The 13597-nt window shown below is 40.5% G+C and overlaps 1 protein-coding gene across 2 annotated transcripts in view; it reads left to right on the top strand.

Moving 5' to 3' along the window:
* TXNDC16 (thioredoxin domain containing 16) overlaps positions 1–13597 on the top strand; it is a 131676-nt gene that overhangs the window by 110220 nt on the left and 7859 nt on the right. The gene's annotated exons all lie outside the window — the stretch shown is intronic.

Genomic DNA, 13597 nt, shown 5'->3' with positions numbered 1-13597 from the left:
ATCAACAGTATCTTGATTGAGGTATGTTAAAATCCATGGAAAGCAAATAGAAGCTGATGTTTCGCGTCTTAACACTTCATCGGAGCAAACGAGGCTTCACGAGCTAGCTGTAACTCGCCTTCAGAGGCAAGATTAGTTCTTCATTCTGTTTTTGCTGGTATTTTATTAAATTTTGATTTCTAAAATCACATGAATACATACATAAATTGGGAAGCTCATGCAATGCCACATTGCAACACCTGCATCCTCCATACACTTTGTTACAGCAGAGCAGGTTTATTTGTGGGTTTTAAACTTCGTTGGCAAAATCTCAGTTTGGCATCTTTTCATTGGCATCTGAAACCACAGCTCATGATATGAGGAAGCCAGGTTCAAAATGGAGACCCCAAAGCTGTACCAAATGTCATCTATGGTGTTGTTAAGTTTTGCAGTACCATACAGCAGAGTTGGCGATTCGAGTCGCCAAATTTTGCGACTTGTGACTTCACTCGGACTTGACGAAATTAACTTGACACTCGGACTTGGGATTTAGTGTCTAGGGACTTGCGATTTGAGTGTATTATGACTTGTTGGCAATGTTCAGAAAATAATCGTTGAATAAACATTTAAATAAAACGGGGTTTAAAATAAATGGTAAATTATTTTCAGTCATCGGCGGGTGTGGTTAGTTCAATGATGATATATACCTTGTACTTGTATACTGTACATGGGAAACGTGCATGCACTCACATCTGCCGGGTCGCATACCGTTCGCCACCAAGGTTAAAAGAGTGTTCATTCTTCACACAGCACACCACATTCAAGCAGCAAGCACCAATCTTACCAATGATGCTACACGTGAAAACTTTATTCAAACCATTAATGATAATCCCGGGGGAAACTTGGCCTCTGATCAGTAACCCCATGCACATCCTGACCCAATAAAAAATATTTTGTGATGATTAAAATATGTCAATTGAGTTCAATTATTGAAACTTCATCAAAAATTGGAAATTATATCATGACATCTTTTTTAAAAGAAAGCATAAAAAAATCTGGCATCTTAAAAGACAAAAATTGAAGTTAATAAGTTAGACGTTTCATTTTAACGTACAGAATAAATATTCAGCACAAGTAAATTATTAAAATCTCCTTTCCTGTTCCTCATTGAATGCTTTGGTTCTACGTGTTAACCATTTAAACATAAGCTGAGATTACTGACTCGATTCATGTACATACACTACCGGTCAAAAGTTGTGGAACACGCCCATATTTCCAGTTTTTACTGAAATTTAAGCAGTTTAATGTTGCAATGTACTCTGAAATTAAAGCATAGAACAAATAAACAATTGCAGATAAAAATGAAATCATGGAATCGTTTTGTTGAACAAAATTTAATCTAAAATTTTGACTCAGCAAAGTAGCCACCTTTTGCAGAGAGAACATCCGAACATACTCGTGGCATTCTTTCCACAACAGAAATCAAATATTGTTCTGAAAGTTCTTCCCAACAGTGTTGCAGAAGTTCCCACACATGTGTTGCACTTATAGGTTGCTTTGCTTTCACCAATCTGTCCAGTTCATTTCAAACCAGCTCGATGGGGTTTAAGTCTGGAGACTGTGCTGGCCATTCATGATTTGAAGGCTACCGTCTTGTTCTTTTCTTCCAAGGTAGTTCTGACATATCCTGGAGGTATATTTTGGGTCGTTATCTTGCTGTATGATGAACCCCTGACCAACTAGGCATAGACCAGACGGTATTGCATGGCGCTGCAAAATGCTGTGGTAGCCCTTTTGGTTCAGGGTGCCAGTCACTCTGTGCAAGTCGCCGACTCTGGATCCAGCAAAAGAGCCCCACATCATCACGCTTTCTCCTCGATGTTTGACAGTTGGTGTCACACACTGAGGAACCATCCTTTCGCCTTCTGGACGGCGTACAAAAACCCTGCGTGATGCACCAAATATTTCAAATTTTGATTCATCGGTCCACAAGACCTTCTTCCAGTTTTCATTAGTCCACTTGTGGTGCTACATGGCCGAGATAAGCCTCTTTTTCTTATTTTGCCTTCTTAGCAATGGCTTTCTCACTGCCACTTGACCTGTCAAACCTGCAGCTCGAAGTATTCTCTTCACAGTTGAAACTGAGACTTCCTTACTTCGACCAGTGTTAAGCTGAGCTTGAAGCTGCTGTCCTGTGAGCTATCACGCAAGCTGTTGACTCTCAGAAACTTGTCTTCTGATTGTGTTGTGGCTTTGGGTCTGCCAGACCTCTTCCTGTCAGAGTTTCCTCCAGTTTCCAAGTGTCTTTTGATGGTGTAGGAAACTGTACTCACTGACACCTTGGCTTCTTTTGCAATTTCTCTAAAGGAAAGACTTACACTTTTAAGGGTTATTATGGTCTGTCTGTCTTCCTTTGTTAACTGTCTTTTTCTCGCCATTATGATAGCAATATACTACTTCCTGCATGCAGTGCAATATTGTCCAAATAATGCTTCAGAGGGTGAAGCAACACAGTCTGTTCCAACACTGCTTTTATACAAACAGAGGGGTTGTAAGGAATCAACAGAAGCTGGGACACTTGCAGGAATTGTTTGCATCAACTTTCAAGGCTTAATTTACTTCCATTGCTGCAGAACAGCTGCAGTTGCTAACCGATTACTTGTTCCCTGAAAAGGGCCTTTTTTAACAACTCTGAAATTTACATTATTTTTCAGTTTTTGGTAACCTAAACTTCTTTTTTTTAACCTCTCGCAGTTTAACGCTTAGCTTTGTACCATTTCAGGTTATTCACTGGACTTGAACTGCTTACATTTCAGTAAAAACTGGAAAAATGGGGGTATTCTAAAACGTTTGACTGGTAGTGTATGTTCAAGTAGGTACACATGATATGAGAAGTAAATTGAACATACATTGATTTTTGTTGGGAGCAAAGCAAAAATGACCACTGCATTAAGTTGACAAATATAAACTTGAGTTAAACAGCTTTTCAGAACACTCATTGCAATAAATGAAGTCCTGCGTCTTAATTCCTTGATAGCTTGTACTCCAAGGTTTATAAATAAATGTGGGACTTGATACAAGTTGAAGACTGCAGTAATGCTGCACTAACTAAGACTTGACTTGAGACTTCCTTGAGATTTGGCTCAAGTGACTTGTTGACTTCTCTGGTTGGTGGATGTGAAAGATTCCACGGTGCCCTTTACAAAGAGTAGGCAAGCTATTGCCAGCACCGAGCTCAGCAAATTCCAAATTCCTGCTCGATAATTACAGGGGGCACTGCATCAGCTGCCCAGTCACTCCCCCACTGTAAATCATGCTGCCCATAGTTTTTGCTGCACACAAAAGAAGCCCTCTTGGTTACCTTTGAACCAATGGTACAAGTATTTGATATTTAAATGACAGGAATATTAAGTTCAGCGGCACAATCTTTCAATTGTACACAACTATAATTTTAATGTATATTCACTCATTGTGCTTTTTACACCAATACATCATTCTCTTATGTTCTCACCAAATCAATGTGCCTTATCCGAACAATTTTTTTTTATACAAAATAAGACGATAACACACTCTAACTTCATCACCTCCATGGTAACTTTAAACTTTTTGATGAACTATATGAAGATTTATGACCTATGTGAGCTTAGTGAAAACTTATTTTGTGTTCCAAATTTATTGACGAAATCCCGAAACCTTTGCACAAGAAACTAATTCAGTGAAAAACTCAATGTTCACGGAAATTCCCTATATCTATCTGATTTACAACTCCAAAATTCTAAAACTAAATATTGTGACTCCCACACAGCAGCATTGCCTCACTTGTAACTTTCAACAATGAACCGTTTTTGTTTGAATTCGTCATTGCAAAACAAAACTTCCTGTGTTTAGATCCATTCCTTGAGCTTTTATTGCTACAATCCCTATCATGATACATTTGTGTGTTTTCTACTAATTATCTTGTGCAAAATGTCTTACAGATCCCTTTACTCTTATACAAAATGTATTTTGGCTGGTCATCCCTGATAAATGCCAGATGTGCTTGTTAGTCAAACATGATGAGCTGTATTTAGATTCCACCATTTGGCTTTGCTTTACTCCTCTTAGCTAATACTGTCACACAAATCACATCAACGTACGTGTTTGTGTACGGTCATCATGGATAATAAAAGGGATAATAATACTGTGTTTCTCTTCACAAGCAATCTTCTTTCCACAATTGGACAAAGTAAGTCAAAGGTATTTTCTTGTGTTGTGGTTTGTTGATTGTGTCATTGCTGACATCGTTTTACCAAATCTTCCTGGGCATGAAAGCCTCTCCAAGTCAGCATGGAAGGGAAGAAACGTGTTGGATGTTTTGCATACCGATTGCAAGGCCTGTAGAAAAGCATTTAATCACTGCAAGAACTTTTACGTACTGAACAAATGTAAAGACATAACACTATGAATTAAAATAGCAACAAAAGGTTGATGACGTGTATGCCAATTGCAACAGGAAGCTCACCCACCGATGGAAAAAAACAAAAATAAAAATAAATGTGTGGCACTGGATGGAAACTATATGGGAAAGTACAAAACAACTTTGAAGAGATTGTTTCACACATGGTCATCTCTTCATTGCTGGGAAAAAATACTTTTAACTTCATCGTCATAGATATAGTATCAACTTATTTATAACCCTTTCCTCCCACTTGTTGAATCACCTTTTTGATGGGTTAGTCCTTTTGTACTCTTCCCTCCATTACTGCAAGACAGAAGTACATCACCCGTCATTTCATTCACCATAACCATCAGTGATCCTCTCTTTCCTCATTATTCCTGTCCCTTTACGCAACCTGAAACCTTGTAAGCATGTGCGGACTTTTGCGATCAGACTTTTGCTCGCATGTGGCTTTTTCTTCATTTTTTTTCCCATTGCAGGCAAACTTGTAAAAAATATCTTCACAAGTTACCTCCTTGATTAGATCATTGTGCTTCGTCATGTTGTGAAATGAAGAGGGGTATAAAGGAGACCGAAATTTGGGTTTTCTGAAATTTGATGGAAGATTACAAGTTAAGGGCTGAGTTGGGTTTTTGGTGTTACCATTTGAGCACATTGCCCATGAAGCTAGTTCAGATGGTTTAATACAATTAACTGTGTTCATTTGTCCATATTCTACTGTTGTACATACTTATAAATGATGTAAGAATGCACCGATGTCTCCTAATGCTTTTGTAATACTTGTGGTGTATGCATCAGCTATTTACTGAATCGTATACACTGAGGAAGAACAAAAAACAACGAGCATTTGGTAAAATCCTGATGTTTATGAAGCTAACATGTGAAGTAAATGTTTCTATCACAAAGAAAATGGAGAAAACAACATTTTGTTCCATTTACTTCATTTTAATAGTCCTCGTGAACATTTGAAAGCAGCCATAAATGACAGCAACTTTGCTTTGGAAATTTCCTGCAACTGACCTCAGTTAGATTGAAACAAAAATGCTCAGGAAATACAAAACTGGGGACAAAGACTCTCCAAGGCCATGATTCATTGCCAAGGCTGACGACAAGTACAAACATTAATAATTATTTAATTCCCTGCTTTTCAAATCCATTCTCAGTGAATGCTTTGGGGTTGCAAAAGTATTCATCCCCAAAGGTCAGTACTTAGTAGAAGCACCTTTTGCAGCAATGGCTGCTATGAGTCTTTTTGGGAAGATCTCTACCAGCTTTGCACAGTGAAAAGGTGAAATCTTTGCCCATTCTTCACATGAAATTTGCTCTGGTTCTGCCAAGCTTGATGGGGATCATCGATTGACTGCAACCTTCAAGTCTCGCCATAAATGTTCAATTGGGTTCAAGTCAGGACTTTGACTAAGCCACTCAAGAACATTTGTTTTCTTCTTATTCAGCCATTCCAGTTTGGCTTTAGCTTTGTGCTTCGGATCATTGTCCTGCTGAAATGTGAATCTCCTACCCAGTTGAAGATTCGTGGCTGATTCAAGCAGGTTTTCATCAACGATTTTCCTGTACTTTGGACCATCCATTGTCTTTTCTATCCTTACAAGCTTGTCAGTCTTGCTGATAAAAAGCAGCCCCATTACATGATGCTGTCACCACCATGCTCGACAGTAGGGATGGTGTTGATTGAGTGATGTGCAGTGTTAGAATTGCACCAGATGTAACACTTTGAATTTGGATCAAAAAGTTCAATTTTTCTCTCGGCTCACTATAAAACCTTTCTCCGCATGCCTGCAGTATCATTAAGATGCTTTTTCGCAAATTCCATACAAGCTTTTAGATGTTTCTTTTTTAATAATGGCTTCTTTCTTACCACCTATCCATGGACACCAGCTTTGTGAACGGTAATGGGATATTGTTGATTGATGAATACTGACCCGCATCTTGGACATAGAGCCTTGCAGATCTTTTGAAGTCATTGTTGGATTTACAGTGATATCCTGACCCAGTTTCCTGCTTGCTCGGCTGCTGAGTTTGGCTGGGCGACCTGATCTGGGTCGAGTCCGGATTGTATGATACGTCTTCCACTTCTTAATGATTGATTTCACCGTACTCAAAGGGATAATGAGTGACATTGAAGTCTTATAACCCTCTCCTGAACGGTGCTTCTCCACCACTTTATGTGTGACTTCCTTTGGAAGCTCCTTGGTTTTCATGTTTGCCTTGTTGGTTGAACAAGTAAGTTGCACCTTAAATCTTCTCTAAAAAACCATCCATACCGTAAAAGTAAAAAAAAGAAAACAACAGTAACAGCAGGTACCGTTTCAAATTTTTATTTGCACAAACACAGGCAACTTCTCAAATGATAATGATGATGACGATGAATTAAAATCCAGTGAGCTCAATGAACTCCTCTGAAGACGATGCAGGTGATGTTGCACCTGCACGACAAGATGAGTCTTGCACTCAGAGAGAGACAGGAGAGGCAGGATTGGGTGCTGATGCTCCTGAGGTGGAGGGACCAGGGTGACAAAAAATGCTTGATTGAGAGTTGCCTGGCAGTTTGCTGCAGGTTTCAATGTAACTCCTTTTATGGGAGCATCACGTCATCCAACCCCCTCTTGAACTTGAGGTAACACTCCGTGACTGGATCGGCGTCTTGCAACCTGTCAGCAATTGTCTACATGTCCCACAGCACCTCTCCCAGGACTTGACCATGAGGTTGGACCTCGACACCTCTTCCTCCTCATCACTGCCTGCCTCCTACTCCTCCTCCTCTTTGGAAACCTTGGTAATGGCATCCAATTCCTCCTCGGTGTCCTCTTTGGCATGCAAGGCAATATGATCATTAAACTTATCAGCCTCCTTGTCGTCAAAGCCTTCCCTTCCCACCTGCCATACCAACCCAGCAATTAATTGCCTCGCCTACATGTTGGTGGGAAAGTCTGTACAGTTCTACACTGCTTGTGGCCACAGGTTTACCAGCAGGCGGCTCTCTCCTCGTCCAGTGACTCTTTGCTGGAGCCTTGGCAGTTGGCTATGTTGAACTCTTTCCAACACTGCATGATGGTGAGCTCTGGGTCACATCCAAAATGCAGCGAAAGGTCCAGTGGGGAAAGTATGTTTTGAAAATGGACATTACCCCTCGCTCGAGTGGCTGGATCAGGGAGGTGGTGTTTGGTGGCAGGAAGCTCACTTTGACATTTGGGTGAGCCACCTGCAGGTCTCAGGGGTGGCCAGGAGCATTATCGACAAGCTGAACCTTCAATGCAAGGTTTTTTTTTTCCCGCTAAGTACCTCTCCACCTGAAGAACAAAACAGTTATGGAACCAGTCCATTAAAATTGCTACTATTACCAATGCCTTCCTGTTGCCCCACCAAAACATGGGCAGTGTGTGTTTGTTCTTCCCCTTGAAAGCATGCGGCTTCACGGAATGGTACGGCATCATGGGCTTCATCATACAGTCCACTTTTGCATTTGCGCAGAGGAGAAGAGATACCCGGCTCTTTGCGGCCTTGAACCCTGATGCTGTCCCCTCGAGCTTCGAGATAAAAGTTTGCGTTGGCACCTTTTTTCAAAACAGGGGCTGGTCTTGTCAGCATTGAACACCTGCTCTAGCAGGTACCCCTTCTCCTCGATGAGCTGCGCGAGTTGAGCAGGGAACATTTTGGCCGCCTCATGGTTTCTGGAGGAATGCTAGTCTGACAGTTTGATGATGTGGAGAAGGTCCTGATTCTTGAAGCAGTATAACCATCCCCTGCTCACTTGGAATTAATTGAGGCTGCTCATACTCACATCGTTCAGTTCATCACTCATAGCCACACCCGCATCACTCGTGCGAGCACCACTCACACTCGCCAGAAACACGTGCATACGTATCACCTTTGCGTCCACTTTAAGGCATGTTCTTCTGCGAGTTGTCCTCCATCCTTATGTTGAGAACCTTTTTCATCCTTTCTATGTGGATGTCCCAGACATGGGTGACAACATTGTTGCTCGGTACAGCACTTGCCACAACACTTTCTTGGATCGCCTACTTGTTCTTCCTTATACAGCAAACAGTGGATTAGTTTCCTCCATGCAGTCTGCCCAGAGAGGCAACACACTCTCCTCTCAACAGCCAGTCCAGCAACTCCACTTTGTCGCTCAGGCTCATCACTTTCTACTTCCTCTTGGCAGTCGATGCATCCCCAGCACTGCTCTTGCACTTGGGAGCCATGTTTGATCAATGAGCTGAGTGAGAGGCAAAATACAAATCAAGGCAGCAGGATGAGAAGAATGATTGAGACCCAGTACACGCTACACATAAGTAGTCGTGCTGGAATTGTGGGTGTCTGCAGAATGGATAAGTAGTCTGCCCATTGTTTGTGGGGGAAGTTGGCTGGTGATAACGTCTTACGCAGCTGGAGGTAGATGTGGCGATGCATTTTAATTGTACAACATGTGGGTGATGATGTCCTCAGCAGCTGGTAATAGATGCGGTGAAGCATTTTAATTGTATAACTTGTGGGTGATGACATCTTCAGCAGCTGGTAATAGATGCGGTGAAGCATTTTAATTGTGTGACTTGCAAGGGATGACATCTTATGCAGCAGCTGGTAGATACGGTGGAGCGTCTTTATAGCGTGAATGGTGGGACATGTCACACAGCCAGGTTTATAGTGCAAATGGTGTGACATGCTGTGCAGCTCGCTTACAACGCGGCTAACAAAAATGTATGCACCCGTGAAAACGTGAAACACAGGGCCGTGAATGTAGAAACAAGTCATGCGCGCAGCTTGAGGAACATTTGTGTTTTTGGGGTATGTGCAGCTGCTCTATGTGTAGCTAGTGGAAGATATGTTTTATAACTGTGTTGTGCGCTCAGCTTGTGGAAGAAAGAATCATAATAAATATGATTTGATGTATATCCTCATCTCAATTCCACTACTTCCATAAAAACATGAAGATGCAAAGCACAGGGCTGGGAATGTAAAAACACGTCGCAGTTTTATCATCTGTGAATGCGGGCTCCATGGATCGCGAATCTGCAAATGTCAGAATTTGACATTGTACACATATATATATATATATATATATATATATATATATATATATATATATATATATATATATATATATATATATATATATATATGTATATGTATGTATATATATGTATATATGTATATATATATATATATATATATATATATGTATATATATATATATATATATATATATCTATATATATATATATATATATATATATATATATATATATATATGTATATATATATATATATATATATGTATATATATATATATATATATATATATATATATATATATATATATATATATGTATATATATATATATATATATATATATATATGTATATATATATATATATATATATATATATATATATATGTATATATATATATATATATATATATGTATATATATATATGTATATATATGTGTATATGTATATATATATATATATATATATATATATATATATATATATATATGTATATATATGTATATATATATATATATATATATATATATGTATATATATGTATATATATATATGTATATATATGTATATATATATATATATATATATATATATACATATACACATATATATATATATATATATATATATATACATATATATATATATATATATATATATATATATATATATATATATATATATATATATATATATATATATATATATATATATATATATATATATATATATATATATATATATATATATATATATATATATATATATATATATATATATATATATATATATATATATATATATATATATATATATATATATATACATACACACACACAAATAAAAGGGTGTGTGTGTGTGTGTGTGTGTGTGTGTGTGTGTGTGTGTGTGTGTGTGTGTGTGTGTGTGTGTGTGTGTGTGTGTGTGTGTGTTAGTGTGTCGCCTCCATAACTCCAAAACTATAAAATCTAGCAGCCTGAAACTTTGCATGCTTACAAAGAAAACTTGAAGAGTGGAAATTGCGTGTGTGGGTTAATTAAAACACGCATTTTGAAGATCATTAACGGCCTTCTTTAATTTTCTTTAAATTCATTTTCTTCTTTCTTTTCTTTAATTTTCTTCTTTATTTTTTGTGGATAAAATCACAAGTTGGTCAAACACGTGCAACATATCTTTCAATCCTGACAAATCTCACACTCTCACTATGTCTATCTGAAAGGACCATTTGGAACCCCACCTCCGATCTACTTTCTCAACAATCTTCTGGAAGAAGTCCTTTCTTTCAAGCCTCTGGGTCTCACTATCTGCAATGGTCTTTCCTGGGAAAGCCACATTTCCAACCTGGCCTTCAAAGCCAGTCACCGACTGGGCATCCTCCGTCGTGCAAAGTCCTTCCTTGGCACATCTGAGCTCCTGACCACATACAAAGCTTTCATCCGCAGCCTGATGGAGTACTGCTCTCCCCTCTGGGATGGTGCTCCCACCTCTCACCTTTCTCGGCTTCACATTGTGGAAACCAAGGCAATAATCTTTGGTATCTCCCACGGTGAGGCTGAGTCTTTGGGCCTCTCACTGTCTCACCATGGGCAAGTCGGTGGTCTTTCTGTCTTCTACCGTCTCCTCTCTGGTCTCGCCCCCCCCACCACTCTGTCTGCAATATGTCCTAACCATATTTCTGCAGGGCGCTCAAGGTCCGCCAACAATCCCCTTCTTGTAAAACTAACGAAATCACGAATCACTGCTGACCTTCACTCTTTCATTACTTTTTTTTCCCACTTTTGGAACAAACTCCCTCGTGCTGTTCAATCCCATTCTTCCCTCCAGTCCTTCAAAACAGCTGTTCACCACCACTTCTTATCGTCCCCCATCTTTTTTACCCCAGTTAATCCACCCCAAACCCACCTCCTTCAAATTCCTTGCTTTCCTTCCTGAAAGTCCCTGTAATGTCCATCTTTTATTCCCCGTGTTCCCCACCCCATCCATCTCCCTTCCACAGATCTCCTAATGTCTCTGTTCCCCACTGTTTTGTCATTCCCTCTCGCGTTCTCTTGTCTCATGCCTCTCTTGCTGTGCGTTGTGTGTTAGCTCTCATACGAGCCTCGACAATGTCTCCAAAAAAACAATTATATCCTTTATCAGGCGATCCTCGGCCACCTTCGCTGTCTCGGGTCTTCAGGTGTTTCCTGGGTAACCTCGCTGGTGTGTGAAGCCACCATGTTTTTTGACCTACTCAACCCTACCTTGACTTGGAACAGGCCGCAACTTGGAACAAGCTGTTCATCAAAGCTACGAATCACTGGGTACATTGCAATGTTTATAAATGCCCGGAGACATCAGCGTTCATTGTTTTATTTAATTTCCGCATGTGAGTCACTACGAGTATTTCTTAAACTAAAACGAATTCCAAAATTTAAGCTCCAGAATCGAATTTACAAGCAGTTCTGACTGCGAGAAAAGTTTTAATTTGTCCAACTCAGACATATGTTACATTTCGGGCATCTCTGGGAGGGTGTATGTTTAATATGACGGTTCGGTGATTGCCAATTGCATGCCAAGGGAGACGTTTCATATCGACGGTTTCATTGGAGTGCTTGCTTGAACACTTAAACTACTTGGCGAGTGCTCTCCAAGCTGCTTGGTTGTTTTTTTCAATCTCACATCGATTTGACGTGGATTTTCACCTTTGCTGCGTCCCACAGTGCTGAGCCGTGTGGTGAATCGGGAGGTGTCTTTTCCACTTAAAAACCAGAGTTTCGGCAAGGGCTGCTTGCAGTCTATGTTGATGTCTGCAAAGCATCCGATTCTGTGAATTGGGATGCCCTCTGGAGGATTCTTGGTCTTCGTGGGGTGCCACCACAACTGATCGATCTGAAGTCTGAACTCGACTCTGGTACTGAGAGTGCTATGAAATGTCATGATACCTTCTCCAACTTATTTCCTGTTGTTACTGGAGTTCGCCAGGGGTGTGTATTTTTTTTTTTTTTTTTTTTTTTTTTTTGTATACCTTGGTCGAGGCTCGTATGAGAGCTAACACACAACTCACAGCAAGGAGGCATGAGACAAGAGGGGCGGGAGTGGAAGGGACAAAACATTGGGGAACAGACACAGGTGAACTGTGGAAGGGGGAGGGATGGGGATGGGACGGGGAACATGGCGAGGGGAAGATGGACATTAAAGGGACTTTCAGGAAGGAAAGCAGGAGAATTGAAGGAAGTGGGCTTGGGTGGATTATCGGGGGTAGAAAAGATCGAGGATTTGGATGGGGGAAGATAAGAGGTGGTGGTGAACAGCTGTTTTGAAAGCCTGGAGGGAAGAATGGGAAAGAATAGAGTGAGGAAGTTTATTCCAAAGGCGGGAAAAAAGAGGAATGAAAGAGTGAAGATGAGCAGTGATTCGTGATTTTGGTAGTTTTACCAGAAGGGGGTTGTTGGCGGACCTTGAGCGCCCTGTGGAAATGTGGTTGGGACAAATCACAGAGAGAGCAGTGGGGGGCAAGCCTGGAGAGGAGTCGGTAGAAGACAGAAAGACCACCGACCAACCTGCGGTGATTGAGTGAGAGGCCCAAAGACTCAGCTTCATTGCGGGAGATGCCAATGATCTTAAAAGCCCTGGTTTCGACAGCGTGAAGTCGAGAAAGGTGGGAGGCAGGAGCACCAGCCCAGAGGGGAGAGCAGTACTCCATCAGGCTACGGACAAAAGCTTTGTAAGTGGTCAGGAGCTCAAGAGGGCCGAGGAAGGACTTTGCACGACGGAGGATTCCCAGTCGGCGACTGGCTTTTGAGGCAAGGTTGGAAATGTGACTTTCCCAGGAAAGGTCATGGCAGATAGTGAGACCCAGAAGCTTGAAAGAAAAGACTTCTTCCAGAGGATTGTTGAGAAAGTGGATGGGGGGTTTTGTAAACGGTCCTTTCGAAGAGACATAGTGAGAGTGTGAGATTTGTCTGGATTGAAAGACATGTTCCACGTGTTGGACCAGTTTGTGATTTTATCCAGATCTGCAGTGAGCGAAGAAGTTGCTGCTTGCCGGTCTGAGGGATGACAGATGGTACGGCAGAGGGTGGAGTCATCGGCAAAGAGAAATAGAGGATTTTCCAGAGAGTCCGAGAGATCATTGATGAAAACCAGAAAAAGAACAGGGCCAAGAACGCT

The sequence above is a fragment of the Eptatretus burgeri genome, chromosome 2, assembly GCF_056783735.1.
Source record: "Eptatretus burgeri isolate ZD-2024b chromosome 2, Ebu_testis_v1, whole genome shotgun sequence".
NCBI classification, from domain to species: Eukaryota; Metazoa; Chordata; class Myxini; order Myxiniformes; family Myxinidae; genus Eptatretus; species Eptatretus burgeri.
This window is presented reverse-complemented; position numbering and strand designations above follow the sequence as displayed.